This window comes from Falco punctatus (assembly GCF_963210335.1).
Source record: "Falco punctatus genome assembly, chromosome: 5".
Classification (NCBI taxonomy): domain Eukaryota; kingdom Metazoa; phylum Chordata; class Aves; order Falconiformes; family Falconidae; genus Falco; species Falco punctatus.
Window position 1 is genome coordinate 56,136,881 of NC_137584.1, and position 23,645 is coordinate 56,160,525.

Here is a 23,645-nt window from a genome sequence, read left to right on the forward strand (position 1 = left end):
TCTCCTCCTGCTGTTCCATACACATGCTTTACTCCTTAACCAATTTCCACTTTTCACTTTCCCCTTCTGCCCTCAGAGAGGTACAAATCAATCAAGAATATACAACCTGTGACAATGTGGCTGAGGTAAGCACCTGCATATGGCAGAGGTACTTTGTGTCATATGCTCAGCATTCAAGGAAATGGATGCAGACCACACTGTGGGAGGGCTTCGTCCAGGAAAGATCCAGCAATGCAGTTAAGCTGCTGAACAGTTTCATTGGAGTTACTTGGACCTATCGCTGTGTGCAATGAACTCATAATGTACCTCATCATTAGGGATGGAAGTTGGAACTACTGACCTACTTGAGGGTCAGTGTAGGTGTCAGTGCTTTGTCAGAGAAGGGCTTACTTAGTCCATACTTCACAGGATTAAATTCAGGCAGTCCACCTTTCCTAATTTGAGTACAGAGTTTCCCTAAAAGTGAAGCTCTGTTTCTAACTCCAGTGAGGCTGCATTGGGCCAACCCATTTCCGTACAGGAAATAAAATAATTGTAGCATTCTGAACTCCTGCATTAGTACTCCTTTTCCAACTTTCACTTGCATCATTGTTGCTATCCAACTGAGGAGCAACAAACAAAATATGTTTCTATGCCAACAAAATATAAATTATATATGATTTTATTTTCAAAATTACTATTAAGTACTACATATCTTCTTCCATGAGGGTGTCTTTCTGTGCTCAGGACAAAAATCTAATTGTAACTCATGTTTCAAATTACTAAAAATTGTCTTGTAATTATCTTCTAACAAGTATTTTGCTAGAAGTACATTTCCTGGCAACACGAGTACATTAAAATGTTCCAAACTTGGAAGACCCTTTGGCTTCATTATTAAGTAATCTAAGTTATATTCAATGGAAATATAATTTCCTATTTTAAAAGCGCTTTTCTTGCCTGCTTTCTACAAAGCAGCACAGAAACAATTGAAGGAAAAAAAAAAAGAAAGTTTCTTTCTAACTGGGCACTTACTTGGTTTCCATCACATGGACTGGATGCACCATCTACTTATAGAAAAATAACAGAATAGTTGCTAGTGTATTGATCTAGCACCAGGGTAAGTCAGGAAAGACAAAGCCTTTGCTGACAGAATTTTATTGAACAATACACTCCTTACGTCCTAAAACCATTAGGAAGTGCAAGTCCACTATATTGCTACAGGTTATTTTGTGGTTCATGTTACACAGAATGCTACACTAAAAGGAATACTTTTGTCTGAATACTTTTGTCTTTAAACAGTAAAACCCATTTTATTTCTCATAATCACTGCATAAATTAGACTAGCAGTGGTTAATGACAATTAGTTTTAAGTGTCAAACAGATACAGCTATTGCCATTCCAGATCTGCAGAACAGCTGCACACGTACTGAATTCAAGCACAATCACTAACAATGGTTATGTTAATAAGATACGAGGAGTATCTACCGTGCACCCAAGCTGTTGCAGTACTTTTGTTCCAAAGTCTACCTCACCAGTAAGCTTATGTCTACCTGAGGAGCGATTTATTTAGCAGCGAGTTATCTTTGCACATAAGGGAACAGGGCTACCCTCTCGCCGTCCCCATCTGCCTCTCATCCTTCCAGATAACCAGCTCACCACCATTTTTCCCCTCAAACAAAGGTTAAGGAAAACCCAACTTGCGTGAAAATGAAGGCAAAGGGGGAACGTGCCGGGGCTGGTGCGGCGAGGGGGGCGAAGCCCGGGGGCAGCCGCTCGGCAGGGCAGGGCAGGGCAGGGCTCCCCGCCGCGGGGCAGGCGATGGCAGCACGTCAAGTGCCTCGGACCCGCGAGCAGACAAAAGAGGGTGTGTAGCAGCTGCGCGGCCGGCACGCCAGCCCGCTCCGCTCGGGCGGCGCAAAGTCCGTTTCTGGCAGGGAAAAACCCACCGACCCGTCCCCGCTCCCACCCTGCCCCTCGCCGCCGAGGGCATGGGCGCGTCCCCCCGTCCCCGCCGGCAGGAACGGCCACGGCCACGGCCACGGCCCGGCCCCTCCGCTCCCGAGGGGGGATAACGGCTGCGGGCGGGCCGAAGTTCGGGGCCGAAGGGCAGACCCCCGCCACACGCGCTACCCCCGCCCCGCCGCTTACCTGTGGGGAGGTGCGAGGCGGCCGCAGCGCTCAGGGCGCAGCGAGCTGCGGGGCCGCGCGGCGCCCGGAAGACATGGGGCTTCTCCGGTGAGGCGGCGGCTGGCTCAGGGAGCGACAGGGCGGCGGCTCCCCTCGCCCTTCCCCGGCACCGTCCTCGGCGAGACGCGGGCGGAGGGAGGCATGGCGAGCGGGCGGGCAGCGGGGCCGGGGCGGTCACTGCCGGCCGGGGGAGGACGCCCGCCGACTAGGGGCTGCGCGCCCCCCCGCCGCACGGCCAGCCGGAGGCGGCCTCCCGCTGCTCGCCCCGCGGCGACGGGCGGGTGCCATAGCAGCGGGCTCCGCGGACCGCCGAGAGCGGTGAGGGGGGAAACGGCCGCCAGGCAGCCGCCGAGGGGGGCGTGGGCGGGCGGCGGCTCCGCGGCGCAAAACTTTGTCGGCTCCTCAGCGAGGTGCCCGGCGCCGCCCCGGGGGGAACTCCGGCCCTCCCGCTCCCCTCGGGGCTGCTGGGGCTCGGTAGCCCCGCGCGGCCCCGGCGGCAAAGTTTCACTCCGAAACCTCCCGGCCGCGGCCCCGTCTCCGTGGAAACGACCCCCCCATTTCCCGCCGCTCCCCACGGGACGCGGCCGAGAGCAGGCGAAGGAAGGCGGCAGCCGGGACGACGGTCGCCCGCGGAGGCGGCAGCCAGAGAGCGGGCGCTAGGCAGGTCTAGCCGGAGGCAGCGGCCGGGACGCGGGGCCTCGCAGCGGGACGGGACGGCGGCCGGGAAAAGGAGCAGGCGCCGCCGCGGCACCGGGACGCGGCTCGCTCGCTCGCTCCCGCCTGCCGGGGAAGCGGCCCCTCGCCCCAGGGCAGAAGGGCGGCGAGCCGCCGGGAGCCGGACCGACCACCCGGCCAGCACCCCTCCCTGTGCCGCTCTGCCCCAGCCCTGCCGCAGCGGCGGATTTGTAGGGCGCCCGGTTCCGCCCCAGCGGGCTGAGGGGCCGCGGCCGCGAGGGAGGAGTCATCGGCGGGGGCGGCGGGGGGAGCCGGGGGGGGGGCGGCAGCGCGGACGTGCCGGTGCCGTTGCAGCGGCGGGGGGACAGTGTTCCCCGCGGGCAGGGGGCGGCAGGGGCCCCGGGGCGCGGGGCTGTGTGCCTGCCCCCCTTCCCCCGTGTGAGAGCCGGACGGGAACCGTGGGAGCGCTCAGTGATTCACCTAAATGGGGGGGGGGGGGGACACGACGACCTCAGATGCAATTACACTTTCATGATTCAGCTCTTCCTTTTTCCGCTTATTTTGGGGGCTGGTTTTGCGGCGCTCGCCCACCCGTCGTGCCCAGCCCGGGTCGGCGGCGCTGCGGTCCCTGCTGCTCGCACCTCCCCGGCAGGCGGGGTAACCCCGCAGGTGGGTTGGGAGAGGGGGAGACTCCAGCCTGCGTATGAGCTTTCCACAGCTGTAAATCGAAGGTATCTTTTGGGGGGGGTGGAACAACCCTGCACTTATTTTCAGTTGGTGGCAGATTTTATTTCATTTTCATAAATTTATTGGACTTGAGTGTTGCCGTTGCCTTTTATGTGACTTAGTGTAATTCTATTTAATGCATCTGCCAAAATGAGAAGAATGCTGAACTTGTCATAAGCATATCTAGATTTATCTCAGGTCGTGCTCTCTTCAACACAGACTTAGGAGCTTCCATCCGCCCTGCAACAGGACTTCAAATCCTAAGTGCATACAGTTTCTTTGTGGTTGTCAGTTCTCAGTGTACACTTTATAGTGATTATACTCCTGCCTGATGGCTGCGGTGGCTTCCACATTAAATATGTCCTCCGTTACCACCTTATTCCAGCAAGGAGACATACATGCCAGCAACTCTGGATGCTATCAAACAGAAAAGTAACATTCCTTAGAAGTTTGAAACATTGCATTTCCAGCTGTTCAGCCTGTCTTGATTCAAGGAGTGAAAAATCACTTTCAGGTGTCAGATTTCTGTCTGTTCATTCAGATGTTACTGGATCTGTAATTTGCTTTGTGCATGACGTAACATGTATTTGATGTCTGGTCGTGAGAGGACAGGTCTGCAGGAAGGTGTGTATTTCAGAGATGTCAAATTCTGTAAGACACAGAAGGAATGAATACAAGGATTACATATGCCTACCAAATCCCTTTTAGATGCAACGTCTCTACAAGTAAAAATTTGGAAATTTTTTTCTAGAATTTATGGAAAATGTCACTGTGGATGAGATACAGAAACTTCACCCTCCTGTGCTGATGAAGTGTGGGCCAAGGGTGTGATGTGAACTAGCACCAATTTCACCACTGCTCTTGTACTCTCTCTGGAAAGGCTGGGGCTTGTAAATCTGCAAGGAAAATTATTTGTTCAGTTCTTGCTAGTGTCCTCTGTTTTCCCTGCAACACTGGGCCAGGTACAGTATCACCGTATCTTTCTTGTCTATTCATATTTTCATGCTATAAGATGCTACTCGGATACTTTTCATCCTTTTGAAAGTGCTGGCATTTAAAATAAATCCTCAGGTGATTTATGCTGTCAAACAGGACCCCCAGAAAAAGACCCTAGGCAGGTGACAGTAAGAGCCGGTGTGGTTTTTGGAGGCAGAGTTAATAGGCGGGAGGACTAGTATCAGTAGCGCTACTAGGTGAGAAACATCTCCTAGGATAGATGTACCCTTGCATTTGCTGTGTGTGCAAAACCCACACTGCCACTGAACCACCCACAGGATTCTTGTTTTTATGTACAGCCCATACGTTATATGTAGGAAAATGTGACAATCAATTGTGGGCAACACATTCTGTGGGACATTGCTGTGGATCATAGTACAAGAACTGCCCATCCTAGCAGGAGACATCTGGGAGATGTGTCTTGCAAGCAGATGACATTCAGCTTTGCTTCTTACCTGTGGCGACTGGATTATTCTAAAATTCTGTCAGTGCATTCTTAAAGAGGGGTAGTGCTTGCTCCTTTTCCTACTTAAAACAGTTTTACACTGATCTTAAGACCACTGATTTAAGGAATTTACTCCTGATCTGCAGTAGGAAGGAAAGAAGAGAATAAGGCCCTGAGGCTCTTCAAATCGATGTCATCTGCACATCTCTGGAGAGTCAGCCAGTGACAAGACCAATATTCTAGGATTTAAAAGTCAGCACTGATATTGCTAATGCCCAGTAAAACAAACATTTTTATGCATTAATTATGAAGGTGGTTGCTCCTGAGATTATAGCAAGAATCTGTAATTAGCCTCATGAGTGAGATCCTTCCTATTAATTCTTTTGAAGGCACAGAATACTTTCATTTGAAACTTGGGATGTATCAGTCTTACAGTTATTTCCCTTCGCACCTACACCTTTCAGTTCATAGTATGAAAAGTCATTCATTTGCTGTAATAAGCAAGGCAGTGGGTGGATTAAACTGTAAGCATATCTTCTGTAAATTTAATGCAGTTTAAAGAGAAGGCTGGCCATTTTCTTAGTTCTCACCTTTGGACAGGAACTTTTTCTAAGATCCAGACTCCTTTCTACTTTGACTTTGGCTAGAATTTGGCTAGCATTTGTGACACTTTAACTGTCCTGTGCAATAAGGAGAAAAGTGTGAAATACCCTGAATTTGGAACATGAATGAAATTGAAGGTTGCAAGGATCCTCACTAGAGGTGAAGAGCTGTAGTCAAATCTGGACCATTACAGTGAGAATAAACCACACTGTAAGTTTTTAGTTTTTGCTAAGACAATGTAAATAGTACAGTGAATGATACAATTATCTTACATAGCTTACCTTCCACATCATATTAAACTAAAAAATTAGCCTAAATCTGTTAGCCCTTTAATTCTGATTAAGACATAAAATAAATCTTCAATTCATCATTTGTTCATACTGATTTGTTCATACTCATTTTTTTTACAGTGTAATCAGTGAGTCTCCGTAATCAGTGAATAAGGGTATCAAGAGTTCCTTCATGACAATAAATGATGTGTTAGGCAATAAATAATAAACATGTAACTTGCAAAATATGCCTAGATCTCTGGCTTAATGGCTGGTTTCTGCCCTTAGAAATACAAATTCTAAGATCTTTAATCTGCACATGGGAAAATGTTTAAGCAAAGACCTAAATAGTGTCTAAATATTAAATCACAAGCCTGTCATGTGTAATCATGTGAAATCAATTCAGTCATAAAAGACCTAGTCATCCTGATGTTTTACAGCAGGAAATGGAGTTAACAGTGTAGATATTTCTATAACATACTTTTAGAGCACACAAAATGGCCTTGCATGCTCTGCTGTATTTTCCCTTGAACTGAGACAGTGAAACTATTATTAGAGAGGAATGGTGCTACAAAGGCTGTTGTTTTAACTTGTGACTCTATCGCTGCCTCCCACTGTCTGTCTTTTCAAACAAAAGTCACCTTTCCTCACCGTCAGAGGTCTAGAAGACGTGTCTTTACCTCCTTTTCTTATTCCACACTGTACTGATATAGAAAGTCAGTTTATGTATGCCAGCATCCACTATCCAACTGCCAAGATGCTTAACAAGCAATTAAATCTTTTTTTCTGTGGTGCCTTGCACACTAATCCTACCAGGAGCTCATCTAAGTATCAGTAAAGCTACTTCACTGGTTTCCTTGCACCACCAATGTGAAACTCCTTTCTATATTGCCTAGAAAAATCTTAAAAGTGGCTAGGCTGCTGCAATGGTGAAACCACTGACTCTCAGGCTGACCAGTTCAACTCCTGGCACTCACCTGTTACACAGCATCTTTACTCAGCTGGAAGCTTTTCATGTAAGCATCTTTTTGGTTTGCATATGTATGCCACCAAGGGAAATCAGTGAGATCCAGTTCAGCAGAATTATGGTGCAAATATTTGGTAACAGCAATGTAAGCTAAGAAACACAGGGCCAAGAAAATGTCAGAGTCATATAAAAGGATCCTGGCACGTGTCACTATTTATCTTAACAATAGTTAAACAGCATGGAATACTATGTGTTTTACCATTTATTGGCTTGAGCTTTACCTTGAACAGTTTCTGAAGCTAGTGAGAATACAGATAGAAATGTCTGGTTCCAAATAATTTGTGAGCTTTCAACAATACTTAAAATGCTGATTTAACTTTATCCTTTCAAACTTTCCTACAGTCTAACTTTTTAAAAAAGAATAGACACCCAGCTCTCCAAGTATGATGAAAATGTGTATGTATTAAAAATAAACCTTTGAAAATCATATTTTGGTATTTTCTGTAAATAGAAAGTCAACTTTTTCTCTCTGCTCAGCATTGAGAGTATATATGGCTTTTTTTATTACTGGAATATCTATTCTCTTGTTGACAACCAAAGTATGAAACAAGTCTTTGAGTTTAGTAGGTTTTAATCTGTCTTGAAGTGGTTTAAGAAATCAGGCTTTCTTAAATGTGTTCCACTGGCGTAACAAAATTTTATTATGCCTTTATTTGTAATGTTTGAAGAAAGTATTGTTTTATTTTACTAACAACTTGGAATGTATAATGTTGGTATCTAATAAAAACCACAGAAATCCTCAACTAGAAATTATTTATTATGCATATGTAGGTGAAGAGAGTCTGAACAATACACTGAATAAAGTAAAGGAAGTTAAATATGTACAAATTGGAACTCCTGTTTAATGTGCAGGTTAGTGAAGAAAAAATTATTCCAGAATGGTATGTTTTTTTTCTTTTCAGTTTGCTATTTAAGTCAGTTCAGCTTAAGAGCCTTGGCCTATATCTGGAAGACTTTCTTGAATTGGCATCTTTAAATAGCAGCACCGTCTTGAAAGATGGGGAGTAATACGTAGGTTTTATGTCATTTGTAGCAGAAGCCCTCAATAAGTAGAGTGCTTGTGGAGTAATTTTTTGAAATGAACAAATATATAAGAATTGTAATCTTTTGTCAGATTACTGGGTTGTTTGCAGCAGACACTTTTTCTTCTCTGCATGTAAGGTTTCCTGATACTTCATCATGAATCAAAAATCACGACTCTTCTGTTTGGGCTGTTTCAAGACAGGTGGGTAGGATGCTGGGACCGCAGGTAGCTTAATTCTTTGTTTGCATAAGGACTTGTCTCTGCATTTGAAATGCCAGCAGTAGTGCCAGCAAAAGAGAAGATGGCTTAAAGAACTGCAATCTTTTCATCATATATTTCTGGAAAGATAACAAAAAGCAACATACTGCGTGATTTAATGTGCTAGTTTTGTAACAAGCTTCCCATGCAGGTGCTGTGGTGAGCAGCAGTCATACTATGTCTGTATAAAATTCCACTGGGGACTTATAGGAAATTAGGAGCAAGTGAAGCAGAACTATCTTTGAGAAAAGTATTGTTGTTCTTCTGAATGAAAATGTAAGTAATGGAGAAAATATAATTTCTTCATAGTTTTGAACAGTGTCACTGAAGTATTTTATATGTCATATTGTAATTATCTGTGATCATTTCAGTTGTGGTGATGAGTTCAGACTTCATGCCATTCCATGCCATCTCAAATTCTTCTCACTGTCATTGTGGGAAAAAACTTTGGAGCACTAGGAAGAGTGAATAGGTGACTCATTTCAATAGGTATTGGATATCTGCTGCAATGCATCATTAAGGGAAGTATCAAATATTGCTTCTGTTGCCCACTTACGTAGAAAAAAAAGCCATTTCTATGTAGTAAATTCAGTCTTACTGTGTAAAACATGTAATTAATTACCTCCAAGTACTACCAGTGAGGTTCCTAAATATTATTGTTTCTGGACAAAAAAGAAACTAGAACTGAACAATAGCTTACTTCATTAAGAAAGCATGAGTGTTAAAGGCCTCCTGTGATGTGACCAGATATGCATGTTTTAATTCAGCATGAATTTTACAAAGTGACAGGTGCCTCAAAGATTAAGTACACCTCTCCCATAGCCTTTATCATTTTATCCACCATCATCATGTGCCATTACTGCCTATACTTGATTAAAGAGCTAGATCTTAATGCTTAAATTATAGGAAATACTTCAGAAAAATATTGACTTTCCAGGGAAAATAGCTAAAACATCTTCAGCATAGAAAATTGGCACAAAATCATCCCTATAGATTTCCATGATGCTTAATAAAGATTGTCACAATGGGTTTTTAGGATGCCACATAACAGTGGAGTGCTGGAATGTATTCTAGAGGGAAAAAGTGTGTTTGAATTAAGTCTAGTCTGATGTCATGAGGGTCTTTCTGCGTGATGTGATTATGCAAGTCCCCTGAATAACTGAGTCCCACTGAGAGTCTAGACAAGCTGGCTTTTATTCAAATAGTTTAAGAAGTTGCACAAAATCTTAAGTATCAGATCTTCATGGAAATGTACTGTAAAACGCCAGTCATCATTTCTGAGCTTTATGAAAAACAGATCGTGATTTGTTGTTCGGTTACATTTTATGCTTGTTTCTGAAAGGCAAATGCTGAATAGTTCTGTAACAAAGACTACCAAATCTTGCAATTAAAGCAGACTAATTGATGACATCAGGAACTTAATATTTACTATGAGAATAGTTATGAAAATGGTATTTGTAATCCAACATTGTGGTTCCAACACAACAGAAATCTATAGTCTATGTTACCTGTATAGGTCAAGGACTTAACCCTGTACAAAAGATTAATCCCTGTATATTTTGTCTCAGCAATCCTCTCATTGTCCAGTTTTAGCCACCACTCTTTTTTTTAATTACAGTGAAGATTTAAGAAGGGACTGACAGTTAGCTACTTAAATCTTGAGGCAGATTTTTCAAGAAGAGGGATTGCTCTGTTTTCAGTTTTTACATTTCAGTGGTGTTAAAAGCTCGAGTATGGAGTCAGAGAGCAATGTTCTTTGATTAAAATTGAGGGAATAGGGTAAAACTAAGAGGTAATACAATAGAATTAAGGGAATTATCCCATTTCTTCTGAAATCAACAGCAATACTCCCTTTAAATTCAGTACCCCAAATATTTCTCTTACTGAAGTGTAGCTTGAGCCTCCTCAAGATGCATAGTGTTCTGCCACTATAAAGTAAAACATTTCAAGACATATTTAACTTTAAACATGAATAATGCAACTGAATAACTCATACATTGCTGTTGGACAGTGTTCTCAATGTCCTGCTGAACTGACTCAGTGATGATTATGGGGTCTTCATGCCATAAAAACAGTAAGATCGGAGCCTTAATTCATATTAGAGTTTTACTAAAATACGAGTACTAGATAAAAATTACTATTTTTTTAATTTTCAGAGTTCAGTTTAGCTCAGCAGTAATGTCTTCAAATATTTCACTTGTCCTCCTCAGGAGGTGCTCTGAATCAGTGGAGAAATATTCTAAGGTCTGAAGGTAAGAAGACAGTGACTTCATGCCTTCTTCATTTGGATCTACATGAGAGATATTTCTGTACTTGCATGCCCTATCAAGACATGCATGGTAATATGTTGTGATAACTTACTTTTATTTCACAGCTCTTTGGAAAATGTTTTATTGTTTTTTTCTGGTATGGAACTTGTACTTATAAAGAGTGGATTTTTAATACATACATACATACTATATATATATATAGTAATTATTGCTTGAAAATATCCATTGCATTCAGGTTTCCCTCCTTGCACAGAATTTTTGCAATGCTTAGGGATTTAAGTTTTCCCATGAGAATCTAGTAAGACGTACTGGGAGGTACATTACTTTTAGAGGATTATACATTAACATAAATCGAACTGAAAGATATCCCTAGCTAAAATAATTAAGTGGAAAGAAACCCTTGAAATTTTTAGCTCATTTTAAAAGTACTTTCTCCTGTCTATCATTTTTGTAGTCATGAGTGAGAAGCCTATAAACAACACTTCCCCTTTCTGAACCAGTAACCCAGAACACAGCAGATTCTCACTATAGTTTATATGAGGAAATTGTCTTAGAAGAGACCGTGGAGGTAGCTACTATGCTAAAATGTAAAAGGAAAAACTGGGGGATAAGACAAACCTCTATACAAAGATACCATTGAAGTATTTTATTTATTTTAACGGGCTCTGTCCTGCTTAAAGAATTGTCAGTGCCTGTTAGGGATGACTTAGGAGCATGTATTCTGTTGCCTATTTCCAGTAAATTATTGGCATGAGATGCTTAAGAGAGCAAGAAAAATAACAGTAGAGCCATTAATTAATGTTTTACATTTCCATTATTAATAATTATGTAACAATCTTATCAATCTACCATTCAGCAAATTTTATCACAGTATTGTCTCAAATCGCATTTATGAATGGGGTTTAACTGAATAGTTATTTATGAATATTAGATTTGCTTAAATGGTAATTAACATAGAAGCTTGATGAAGCGGAGGCCATTATTCATTATTTCCATATGTCTCCCAGGATTTATTATATCAAAATCCTAAATAAAGTGGAATTATTTTCAGAGAAGTAGTGATACCTTCACTGAAGTGCTAAAGATGGAATGGGATCATATCAAAACATATTAACCTGATCCTAGGAGAAAAATGCTTCAGAAGAACTTTTTTTAAAAGATGTATTTAAGCAATTTTCAAAACATTTAAAGAAACACTCTGGAACAAAATGCTCTGCAAGAATGAGCTTGACTACCTTAGCATATTGCTAATTGCTTCAGCACATCTGCAGGCGAGCACACAGCAGGCTGGCTGGAGCCTCTGTTAATGAAATTTGCCAAAATATCCATTCATTCTTTGTGTCAAAATGAAGCACAAGGAACTCTGTCAGTATCTGTTTGTTTATTTTACTGTCTCTTCTGAAAGTATCTTTTTTCTTCACAGCTTGACCAAACCTGGATAATGTCTTCCTGAGGAGAGCAGCTTTGTTATGGTTATTTATACATAACCAGACAGTTTGTTATGTACCCATCTGCACTCAAATTCTCATTGACTTCAGTGTGAATTTGGTGCACCGGATGGCAGAGGGAGGTACTGCCTTGTACTTACTTTCATTTTATCTGCCAGTAAAAGTCATCATGTTAATGCACAGGATAATGACATTCTCTTTCTGGTATATTTTGCATCCCAAGAAAACTACTGATGTTAATCTTGGTCTCCCAGTTACATTCCAGCATGAATATTTACCTTTTTATTATTATTATTTAAATTCCCTGTACAGTTTCTAGCTGTCACAGCACTCCTCACCAGAGCTGTTAAAAAGCATGGCTGCACACTGCTGACTGAGACACGACAGTCTCCATTTTTCCTTTAGTCATCAACTGTGTTTCAGTTCTACAGTTTATTTACCATGGGATCTGAAGCATCTTACTATTCCTATAGAGTTTCTTCCATCAAGGGAAGTTTATAATCCATATCTTTAGGGGGGGAACATACTTTGATTTCCAAAAATTTTAAAATCTATTCTGTTACTAACTTTGCTGGTAACCAGTTTAATTCAACTAAAATCCCGTTAGTTTTGATGTGATGTCTTTAAAAGCACTTGACAATGCTGAGATCAATGTCAGGCATACTGACCAGGCACATTTCAGAATGTTTCCTAATTTGGTGTCTTTCCCTGTAAGGTTAGACCATGATACTCTAGAGTCGGCGTATGTCATGGATGGCAGAACATGGTAGAGTATGATTTCATCAGTATACTTTCATGGTTGCTTCTGGGGCTTTTGTCCCCCTACCTTAGCACATGCAGTGTCATGACAGAGGAAGGGTTCAGGCATACTGGCTGAGGACCAGGTGGAGTAATGACCTTTCATTATCAAAATGTGGGATTTGGTTAATCCAAGTATAAGTTCTTGACACATACTATTAATTAGAGGGTTGGAATAAAATACGATGAAAAGGCAACGCTCAAAAATGCAGGTACTAAACATGTAAACATTACAATAGCAATGGCATCAGGCACAGCAGAATGATGTTTGCCCTCAGTTTTTCAGAGCAGCCATCTGTTGCACAATAGGGAACAATGAGGGTGGTTAGATGTTTGCTGGTATAGGAAATATCCCAATTTTATGAAGTGTTTTGAAAGTACATCGGAGTAAAAATTACTATGTAAATACAGGAACTCATTTATTTAAGGGCAGTGAGCCTCCCATGGCATTCTCAGTGCAAATTTTAGATAAGAAATTGCTATGCTGTGCAGAAAAGGAATTCACGGGAGCACAAGCTCTACAGAAGAGCGGATCAGCAGTCAGTAGTACAGCGTAATGCCACAGACAACAGAAGTTTGATGTGCCATGACCCTCAGCCTTATTGAGTCTCCAATACCTATGCCATTCCAATTTCAACCTGCTGTTAGAACCAATGTTTTTGATAAACATTTTAGAAAAAAATAACAAAGCCATTGTTTACAGATGTCTTTTTCAGTCCCATGATGTGTTGAAAAGGAATGTTAGAAGTACTGGCCAAGTACCTGCCTTTAGTCTTGTAATGATGCATATGAACTCTACAGACCTGTGAATTCTGGAATTAGGATAGCCTTTTGGTGAAAGACAGTCTGGAAGACATTTAAAACACTGAACTCCTTTAAACAGCTCTGGTTTGATGACCTGTGGAGAAATCTGAACTCTTCTCTCCCTAACATGAAAATAGCTCACCAAGAATCTCATCTCAGGACATGTGCATAGAAAAGCTGTTGTGAAACAAGGTAGGGCCTGAATTTAAACTTTGTTTGCTGCTTTACAGTCTCCACATAGATTAATTTATTTGGATTTAGGACCTCTATAGCATTCAGCTTGGTCTTCTTCTGAAGGAAAGGTATTCTGACTTCACTGTAGGGTGTCAACATTGAGAGCTACTGCAAAATGTATATTGATTGCAGTGCCCCTTTTCAGCGGTGCCCAGTGACAGGACCAGAGGCAATGGGCACGAACTGAAACACAGGGGTCCCGCTGAACATCAGGAAAAACTTTTTTGCTGTGAGGGTCACGGAGCACTGGCACAGGTTGCCCAGGGAGGCTGTGGAGCCTCCATCCTTGGAGATACTCAAAAGCCATTGTCTTGGGCAACTGGCTGTAGGTGGCCCTGCTTAAGCAGGGGGGTTGGACCAGATGACCTCCAGAGGTCACTTCCAATATCAACCACTCTGTGATTTTGTAGCTATGACTTTTAGTAAATTTTGGTTTACTCGTTGCAGGAGGATTTATCAGATGGAGGGAAGGTAGAACAAAATTTTGTCCACATTACAGAACAAGACTGATGCTTTTCTTAACTTAGATTATCAGCTAACACTTTTCATCTCAAATTAGCAAGCCAGAGCTTATCCTTTGCAAAACCTATAGAAAAACACCACTGAAGGTAAATTGAACTTGACTATTGATCTGTTTTCCAATAGGCTGGCCTGCACACATTTTTGTATCAATTGAAGTTAACTGCAAGTACTCAGCATGGATGCACCAAATTCCCTAAGGGAACTTTATCAATATATAAATCATTTATAACAATTCAGCTGCCGCCACCTTACTGATACACCCATATACCTTCCCTTTGGTTTCTAAACTTAAATAACATATTCCTTTTATATTTTATTTTATGAAAATATAAAAAATATAAAATATTTTATTTATTATCTCTGCCCTTATTGTTTTCTCAGGTTCCCTCAAAACCGCACTTTCACTGTGCGGTAGCTAGGCTTATTGCAGATATGTGTACATAAGAACGGTTATGGAATACTGTCTAGCACTTTCCACGCATTTTGCAGGAACTTCAGCAGGAAAATTCTACATTCCATTAAATACACTTTACAAAAGTTTAATACAGTTTCCAATCCCAGTGGCTTTGCATTATAACAATACAGAACCTAACAAATGATCAAGTACCTTTATTTATAGAGACAACTCCCTTGACTTCAGAAATATTACTTGAATTGGAATATGTTGCTGGGATCACAAAGTGCACATCAAATATTAACACGTGTTTATACTGTTAAATACCTCGTTGATTTCCTACCCTGTCCACTCTTTTCTAAAGAAACACCTGGTAATTTCATCATCTGAATATTTGAATGAATTACTCTGTTTTTCCTAGTCTTTGGGAGTTCTAAATTACAGATTGATTCAAATCAAGTCTGTAATACTTTGCTTTTTACTGAATATCTCATCAAATCAAATCTCACTTCAAATACGCTTGTCCAGTGGATTGTTTCTCATTGGTCTCCAAATCATGTAAGTAATTTAAACAAGGGTTTCTCTTTCATTCACTTTTTGAGTTTGACTGCTTTTTAATGAAACTGAAAGTCTCTTGTATTTAACAGTAAAGCAGAATAATACATTTTTCAGTTCTCAATACTTAGTAGCAGATTGTTGTTGGTTTTCAATGTGTTTGTATTCTCAAGTTCAACTATCTTATGTAGAATTATTCGAAAAACCTTCATCTTACAGACAAGGAGAGAAGGCAAAGGAGGGTATAACTTAATATCATTACTTATGGCTATTGTGTGGTGGTCATCAGTGATGTGTGTGTATAGATATAAATAGATAGGTAGATATACATTCCTATATAATAGGAAGATAAATGGGTAAAGGAGACAACAGAAAAATAAGTTTATCATTTCCAAACAGGTGTTTACTGGAAGAAAAATATCTGCTTTTCTTCAAATAGATGACATTTTGCAGAGCTACAGATTCAGAGCTTGAAAGCAGGTGTGAATGTGTTTAATGTTTCTTAATCCAAATTGTTTATACAGTTTTAGAGCTGTACCTTTTGGCAAGCCTTTTGCAAGGTGGATGGCATGCCATTATTATTCTTTCACAACAGCTGACAGAGGAATCATGTTTTCTTGCTTCTCCCTTCTCCAAAGCGAAAGACCTCAGTGCAGTTCCTGTCTAGTTTTCAGCGCACTCTGGGTTCTGATGCCTTGAAGCAAACTTAGGTTTCACGCCTGGCTTGATAGGGAGGGTCTGAGTGCACCACTAGCCCTGTCCTGATCCCTGTTACCCTTATTGGAAAGGAAACATCAGTTCCATGGCTAAAATACTGACATCTCAGAACATCAGCTTGTGAGATGCAGAAGGCAAGGTGGCATCTAAGTCCTGATAACTGAGAGGAGACTCAAAAAGGCTAGAGAAACTTCATGCTAGTGTGGTAGCGGTAGCAAGACTTTCATGCACTTCAATGAGAGTACCATCAAGGCTTGAAATACTGACAGCTGATCCTCTTAGTCCCTGCTCAGGAAAAAATGTCAAAGATAGTATCAAATTTCCTCAAGAAAAGAAATTCAAACAAATAAATAGATGTTTATATATCATACACCAGCATGCACAGTTTCTAAACATAAATACAGATACTTATGTGTTGTATTTTATCTTTGTTACTGGACTTCAGGAATTATTATTCTAGTTACTAGACTGTGTTATGCTTCATTTGAATTAAAGTTACTAGAGTTTCTCTAAATACACCATTTTCTGTTACTCCTATCACCTGAAAAAATACATGCACTATAAAAATACAAAATCTGCTCCATTTCAATATAAACAGCAACATCTACAACATATTGCACGTAATTTCTGAGCTATAGGTCTTCTGCTTGCCAAAAGTCTAAAAGTGTGCGTCAATCCTGATTAAACACAACTGTAATTTCATCAGGGGATGATGCTGAGATCCTAAACCGCAAGCGTACAGCTCAAGCAGTTTGTGAATGGTAGCCAGTCCCTGTGATTAAATACCAAGACTGGAATTTAGCTCAGGACTGTATCACTATCTGTCATCCACCACACTTGTTCCTTTCCTAGGGGAAAGCAAGCTGTCAGAGGCACAAGAAGAAACCCCAAACTACGCTGCAAGGTTACCTCAGAGAAACTGGCAAGAAAACCCACTAGACTTAACAGGGCAGGGATTAGTCCTAAAGGCTGGAATACAAAGTAACTGATCTTGCGGTCATTAATGAGGGGAAATTAGACAAAGAAAAGGTTGCCTCACTAAGTACTGCACCTCTCGCTTCCCCCTGAGTTAGCAGCAGCTGCGTTGCAAACATGCATTAAGCATAACAGGCTGAGAGCAGCATTGCAGAACAGAGATTATTGGATAATTACATTGATTTTTACCAGGAAAGAGCTTGCTTACGGAACATTTTAGTAAATCATTATTATCCATTCTGAATTTATGATTGTTGATTGTAAGGTGTGTACAGAGGTGAGAAGGGCCAATCAGTTCATATGAATCTTTGAAGCTCAGAAGACTGAATTATTCCAGTCCATTTACCAATGTATTTTCATATCCATTTTCCCTGCTGAGAAGGTTTTAACCTAGTTTTTGCTCTAAAGGCAAGAAAAAAAAAAAAACACCTGTCATTTACAGTAAAACCATGAAATCAGAGAGGATCTTGCAATCAGATAAGATCCATTTTCAGCCTTATACCCAACCAGGTGACTTCAGCTACAAGTTCACAGCATCAGCATAGCTTGGCAAATGGTCAGCCACAGAGGTAAGCCTCCTCCTCTGCTCACTTTGTTGTTCTGTTTGGCACCACACTGTTTGCCCTATACCTGGTTCTGGAGAGCAGAGGCAGTGATTGCATCTCCTGAGGTGCAATTTTGACTAAATTCCTCCCTTGGTATCATGGTTTAACCTCAATGGGCAACTAGTACCATGCAGCTGCTCACTCACTCCCCTCCCCTTGGTGGGTTGGGAAGGAGAATTAGGAAAAGGTAGAACGTGTGGGTTGAGATCAGAACAGTTCAATAATTGAAATAAAGTAAAATAATAATAACAGCAACAATAATAATTGTAATGAAAGGGGAGGTAACAAAGAGAGAGAGAAATAAAACCCAAGAAAAACAAGTGATGTCCAATACTATTGCTAATCACCTGCTGACCTGCTGACCAATGCCCAGCAGGTCCCTGAGCAGTGATCGTCCCCTCCTGGCCAATGCACACACACACACACCCCAGTTTATATACTGAATATGACATTCTGTGGTATGGAATATCCCTTTGGCTAGTTGGGGTCAGCTGTCCTGGCTCTGCTCCCTCCGGGCTTCTTGTGCACTTGCTCACTGGCAGAGCATGGGGAAACTGGAAAGTCCTTGGTTTAGACTGAGCACTACTTAGCAACAACTAAAACATCAGTGTGTTATCAACATTATTCTCATACTAAATTCAAAACCACAACACTTTACCAGCTACTAGGAAAAAAAATAACTATATCCCAGCCAAAACCAGGACACTTGGTTAGGGTCAACTCAGATTACTTCTAATACCTCTTAACAGTTGCATATTACCTATTTTTCCTTTGGTTTTTAACCATTCTGAAGCTGCAATTCAGAATGGAAGCTGGAAGCCCAGCTGCAATCTGCTATAGACTTGATTAAAAGCTATGATTGAACCTTTTTTAAGGAATTTCATTTTTTCTGTGCTGTTCAGGATCTTTACCACACCATAATGCATCTATGTCATTTACCTCATATAGAGACCATAGCCTTAAATTAATGCATGTTCTGAAAGAATGAAATAGTACAATAATTTTATTTTATTTGAGTAATACGGCTTTCTAAGAGGCTATTTTTCTATCTGTTTTTATATCCAACTTGGCCAAAAAAAGTACCCTTTGATGAAACTTGGTCTGGGGAGCTAAACACCTGAACTCTACTAGGATTATGAGATGGGTCAATGACATCCAAATTTCCATACATGGAATATGAGGTAGATTTTTCCGAAAATTACTAACCATGCTGCCACCTAGTGAATCTGTACTGTCTCTGATAATACTTTTGTTCATAAGGATATTTAACTCCTCTTTTTGAGGGCAGAAGCAGCTTCCTTTTAAGAACTGTTTCAATAAAATAAGACACTAAAAATGTATAAAATGCATTACAATTTTCTTTAAAATTTGGTTTTAAATAGCCAGATACAACTATTGTAAAATGCTAGAGCTTTGAGCTTGGGCACTGTTTTTTATCATTGAATACCCTTTTCTTGTAGGATCATCCTACAGAATTCCAAAAAATTCATAATCCTAAAATATAAGGCCATTGTACACATAAGCATCTCTTTTCAATCTTTGTGCTCTCTGTAATGGTTAAAACTTCACCATTTTACCAGCTATCCTGTGTTTGTTCCTGCACAACTAAAATCAATACACTTGCCATTTATTTTATGAACTGGGTCCTTCCGTAGCTGCAAGACTTAATCCGTATGTCTGCCAAACTGTTTTTAATAGAAATCATCTGCCCAATAAGCATATTGGCCCCTGTTTGCAAACACTTTTTAAAGAAGAAAGACTGCTTGGATTTCATCTAAGAAAATTACGCATTCAGCAGGCTTGATTTTTTAGTTCTTTTTTGTCTGCTGTGCATCTTAGTGCAGGAGAATGCTGAGTAAAATGATTTTTATGGGGAAACAACAGCAGCTGATCCACAGTGAAATCAATTCTTGCTAACAGTAATTAGCATTCCATAAGGAAATCCATGGCATAACCTCTTGTTATCTGACATTTAGTCTTTCCCAGATAAGTGAATGATGGCAAAGCACCTGTGCAATCTTAATGCCTTATTCAAATCCTAGAAATATGTCCTGAAACTCCTCATCCTGTACACTTATTCTCCCTATACTATATCAAAATAAGCCTAGAAAAGTAAAGACATTTGGTTGTCATAGGACTGTATAATAAACATTTGTTTCAGGGCCAATTTTCTTGTTTCCAGACTGCCGTTAACGGTTGCCTCTCTTTTGTTCTTTGTCTCCATAAAATTGTGTTCCACTTTTGCAAAGGGGAATCCCCTCTGGCTGCTGAAGCTGGGGCTGACATGTCCTGGCAGAGTCTCACACCACGCTGTTCCACAGTCTAGTAGTCCCACCACCCTTGGACTGAAGATGGTCTAAATCCAGGTCATCTGTTTCCTAGATGAGTCATTGCACGCTGCCAATCTGTGTTTTTCATTTAATAAAGGACAATCAGGATGAACAAGGAATAGGCTGAGCAGATCTAAAATGCTGGGAAGTTAATCAAAATTTGGATGTCATCAACCTATCTCATAATCCTAGTAGAGTTCAGGTGTGTAGCTCCCCAGACCAAATTTCATCAAAGCATACATCAGCATAGACACATCTGTGGCTCACAATAAAAGCATTTTGTATTGGAGATACATATATCATCTGTAAGTATTGTAAGGCTGATTTTAAGCATGTCTGCAGTAAATTAGCACTGAGGAACAAGAGGATGTAAGCCAACCTGAGATTTAACAGTCTGAAGCCTGCGTAAAATTGGAGTTTATACAAAATTTAGATCAAGAGAAGCTGATCCAATACCTCTCAACCCCTGTGTTTTATTTCCTAAATAAGTTGTCACCATACTAATCCAAGTGCTGCTATATAACCAGAGATGTTTAGTCTTAGGGCTGTGTTATACACAGGTAGCCCTACAGGATCCAACTCTGAGTGCTTAAAACTTTCCATTAGGGCCAGATTTTTAGGGAAGCAGGCTATTCTGGGTGCTGAATTTTTCTGAAATATTTGGCTGGCAGCAGCGATAGCAGGAGTTAAGCTAAATGGTCAGCCTTGCTTTGGGTTGATCATAGCAGTCATGCAGTTCAGTGGTAAATATTATCAGCTGCAAAAGCCCATGTTCAGGGTTGCCAAATCCAGCAGCCCAACGAGGCTGTTGCGGCTCTGTGGCCCTGGGGCTGACCAGTAGCATGTCCCCCCAGTAGGCACAGGCATACATGTGTTCCTAGTAGTTGTGCACACATGTACACAACATGTATACACTGCCAACTACAGAGATCAACCCAGACCACAGCACCTGCACAAGAACCAACAGCCTCATCCTTTTCCCCCCTCTGGCTGACCCAGCTGTTGGTACCCTGCTGGGAAATACATCTGTATAGATGCAGTGGGGATCCCCCTGGCAGCTGGGCTTAGGCACAGTGCACCTGGTATCTGGCCTTGGATCCTCAGTGTCCCCAGCTGTTGGCACCTGTGCACAGGACCCCCCTACACACACCAGCACACACACAGCTCCCAACAGCTGAATTTAGCTGGTGAGTCATGCACCTAGTCATGCATCCAGATCATCGCTCTCCCCACTCGTCTCATGGACGCAGGCACACACACACACATGCACACCCTCCTCTGTCTCCCAAGGCCCTTGCCCTGCTGGCATCCAGACACATGGCCCTAGGACCCGTGGTGCCACTCCAGCTGCTGGCACTTAGACCCACCCACGCACCCACACCCACAGATGAAAGTAATTAGAAATGGAGCTGAGTGAGGAGAAGCCAGTTCAGGCTGCACTGCTGAGGTGCCAGGCATGGCCAGGCAATGCACTTCTATCTCAATAAGCCTGAAGAGCATTTGATTTTCTGCCTCAGATGTAAAATGGAGATCTTGAGCACTTGTAGTCTTTAAAGTACTTTGCAGTTCATTTTTTGTAAGAGATGTTACTAACCATTATATCCTAGAATTTATCCTAACAAAGGTATCAACTGCTAGAGCTACTTTTCGTCTTATCTCTGTTAAAAAGTATCTGTGGTATTAAGAAATATTGAAGAAAGGCTCTTGTGAACAAAAGCCGCTCTTTTCTATTCAAGGTAGCTAAAAACAGGAATAGGAGAATGAGAAATTCTTACGTAGTTTGTCAAACATTTGGGAACCTTCAGTACATAATGTAAGCTCTTCTTGACCTGCCACTTTCCAACAGGCAATTATCTGCTTTTATTTCTGGTAAATCAGTAGCAGAATGTGGGATGTAATCCTAAATGCAGGATTATATGACATCCTGTGAACCAAAGATGTGGTTTATAATAATCCCATACAATATGACATTAATTTCTCACTTTAAAGAGACTTTAGAACGACTTCTGTACTTTGAAAAGCTATTAATTAGCAGCAATAGCCAAGGAGAAACTATGCCACATTCACTGATATCTCAGCTGACTCAGTTACTTCAGAATGCATCCACCAGTAATGTTATTTTATTAAGAGTAATGTCTTACACAGATATTTTTCCTGAGATGCAGTTCTGCAGGTGCATAACTCCTACGGATAGTGCACACTTGTCCACTTTATCACTGTTTCCCTGAAATAAATATATATATACATATAGAGAGTGATCAGTACCAAGCCATGTTGATGTAGAAAGTTGATGTCTTTTTTTTTTTTTTATCTTTAAAAAATATGATCAAGAGCACCTCCAAAATCAACAGCAACATTTGGCAGCCAAACGTCAGAAGCAGGTGACTGCTGGAGGTCCTGCAAGTATGAAGTCCTGAAGGAAGATCACTCTTGCGGAGGTGAGATGTCAGGATTGGTGGTGGTAAAGTTTTGGTGAGGATCAGATGGAGATTCTAGTAGAGTACAGCGATATGCTTGTCACCCTGAAGGTGCCAGTCCTATAATTGCCTAATTCATGTAGTTTAGGTGCTATTTCTGCTGATTCATCTAAAACAATGAAAAGGGAGGATGGTCAATCACTGGAGATCACAGAATCAGTCAGATCTCACAGAATCTTTTCTACAGTGAAAACACAGAGTAGGCTGAAGGGCAGGTAAACCAAGGCAGAAAGACGACTACTCCTTCACTGGTGAAAGCATGTAATCTGAATCCAAGCCATACTACTATTTCTAAACAGTCCTGTCAGGGTCCCTAAAACCAGCCTTTATCAGGCGTGCCTTGTCATGTAGGTCCAATGCTACTATTGAGACAAAGAAGAGGGAGAAGGTCTTTGGGCCATACAGCTCAGGGAGATATTATTGCAAGTTTTCTCCTGATTACACTCAAGAGATGAAAAGACATGGCAGAAATCAGTGTCAGTACAGCAGCTCAGGTGTGACATTATCCAAGTGAAATTTCTGGGAAGAAGGACCTGTGGTTAGCAAAACTTACATGAGTAAGAGGTGTTCAGTGCCACGTCACATGGAGCCCCATAAGGCAGGGGAGTGGTTTCAGAGGAAAAAATGGGGAAGCATTACATGTCTTCCAGAAGGTTCTCAGATTGGTCACACTTCCCACAAATCATATTTCTTCATTCCCTAACGGTGAACCTTTCTGTCCATCTCCCTTGGATATCGCACAGTGCCAGCAACATGGTCATGGTGCCTCTGCTCTTCTCCTTCTCAGCCTTAAGAATCCTCAGCCACTTCTGTGCTATCCAACCTTTTAGAAGCTACCAAATATTCCTCTTTTTACATTCTGCTCCTGTTATTTGCCGGATGCTGGATGCCTGACAAAGGTCATGTTATCATCACAAAGGATGGGCAGTGAGGTGGGAGGGAGAAGCATTTAGCAACTACATTTTTATACCTCTGCAGGCAGTCCTTGTCAGAAGAGACGTCACTGATGAAGAATCAGAACAAACGTCTATTTCAAAAGGTCTAAAGGGAGCACAGCAAGGTACACACTGACATCACCCACCAGCACGGTCCCACCTGACATCCTTCAGGTTTGAAAGGCCAGAGCTACCTATTCTGAAATGAAAAACATAGCAGCTCTCCTTCTGACGCTGGAGCTGCAGAGTACTTTTATGCACAGAAGTTGCATTTTGTAGCCCTTGCAGACATGCACAAAATTTGTAGTGACATGAATGTAGTTACAACAACTTTTGAAATTACTAGAGTTTGCAGTGACCTGAGCCTGTCACCTTACCAGTGCCTCACTAGT

At 41.5% G+C, this 23,645-nt stretch overlaps 1 protein-coding gene across 1 annotated transcript in view; it reads right to left on the reverse strand.

Annotated features, from left to right (window-relative positions):
• Positions 1-3,001, reverse strand: part of TMEM200A (transmembrane protein 200A) — a 59,405-nt gene extending 56,404 nt beyond the window's left edge. Inside the window, exon 1 of the mRNA XM_080388076.1 lies at positions 2,128-3,001. The gene's annotated coding sequence lies outside the window, so the exon portion shown is untranslated. The remainder of the gene's footprint in view (positions 1-2,127) is intronic.
• Between the last annotated feature and the right edge of the window lie 20,644 nt (positions 3,002-23,645).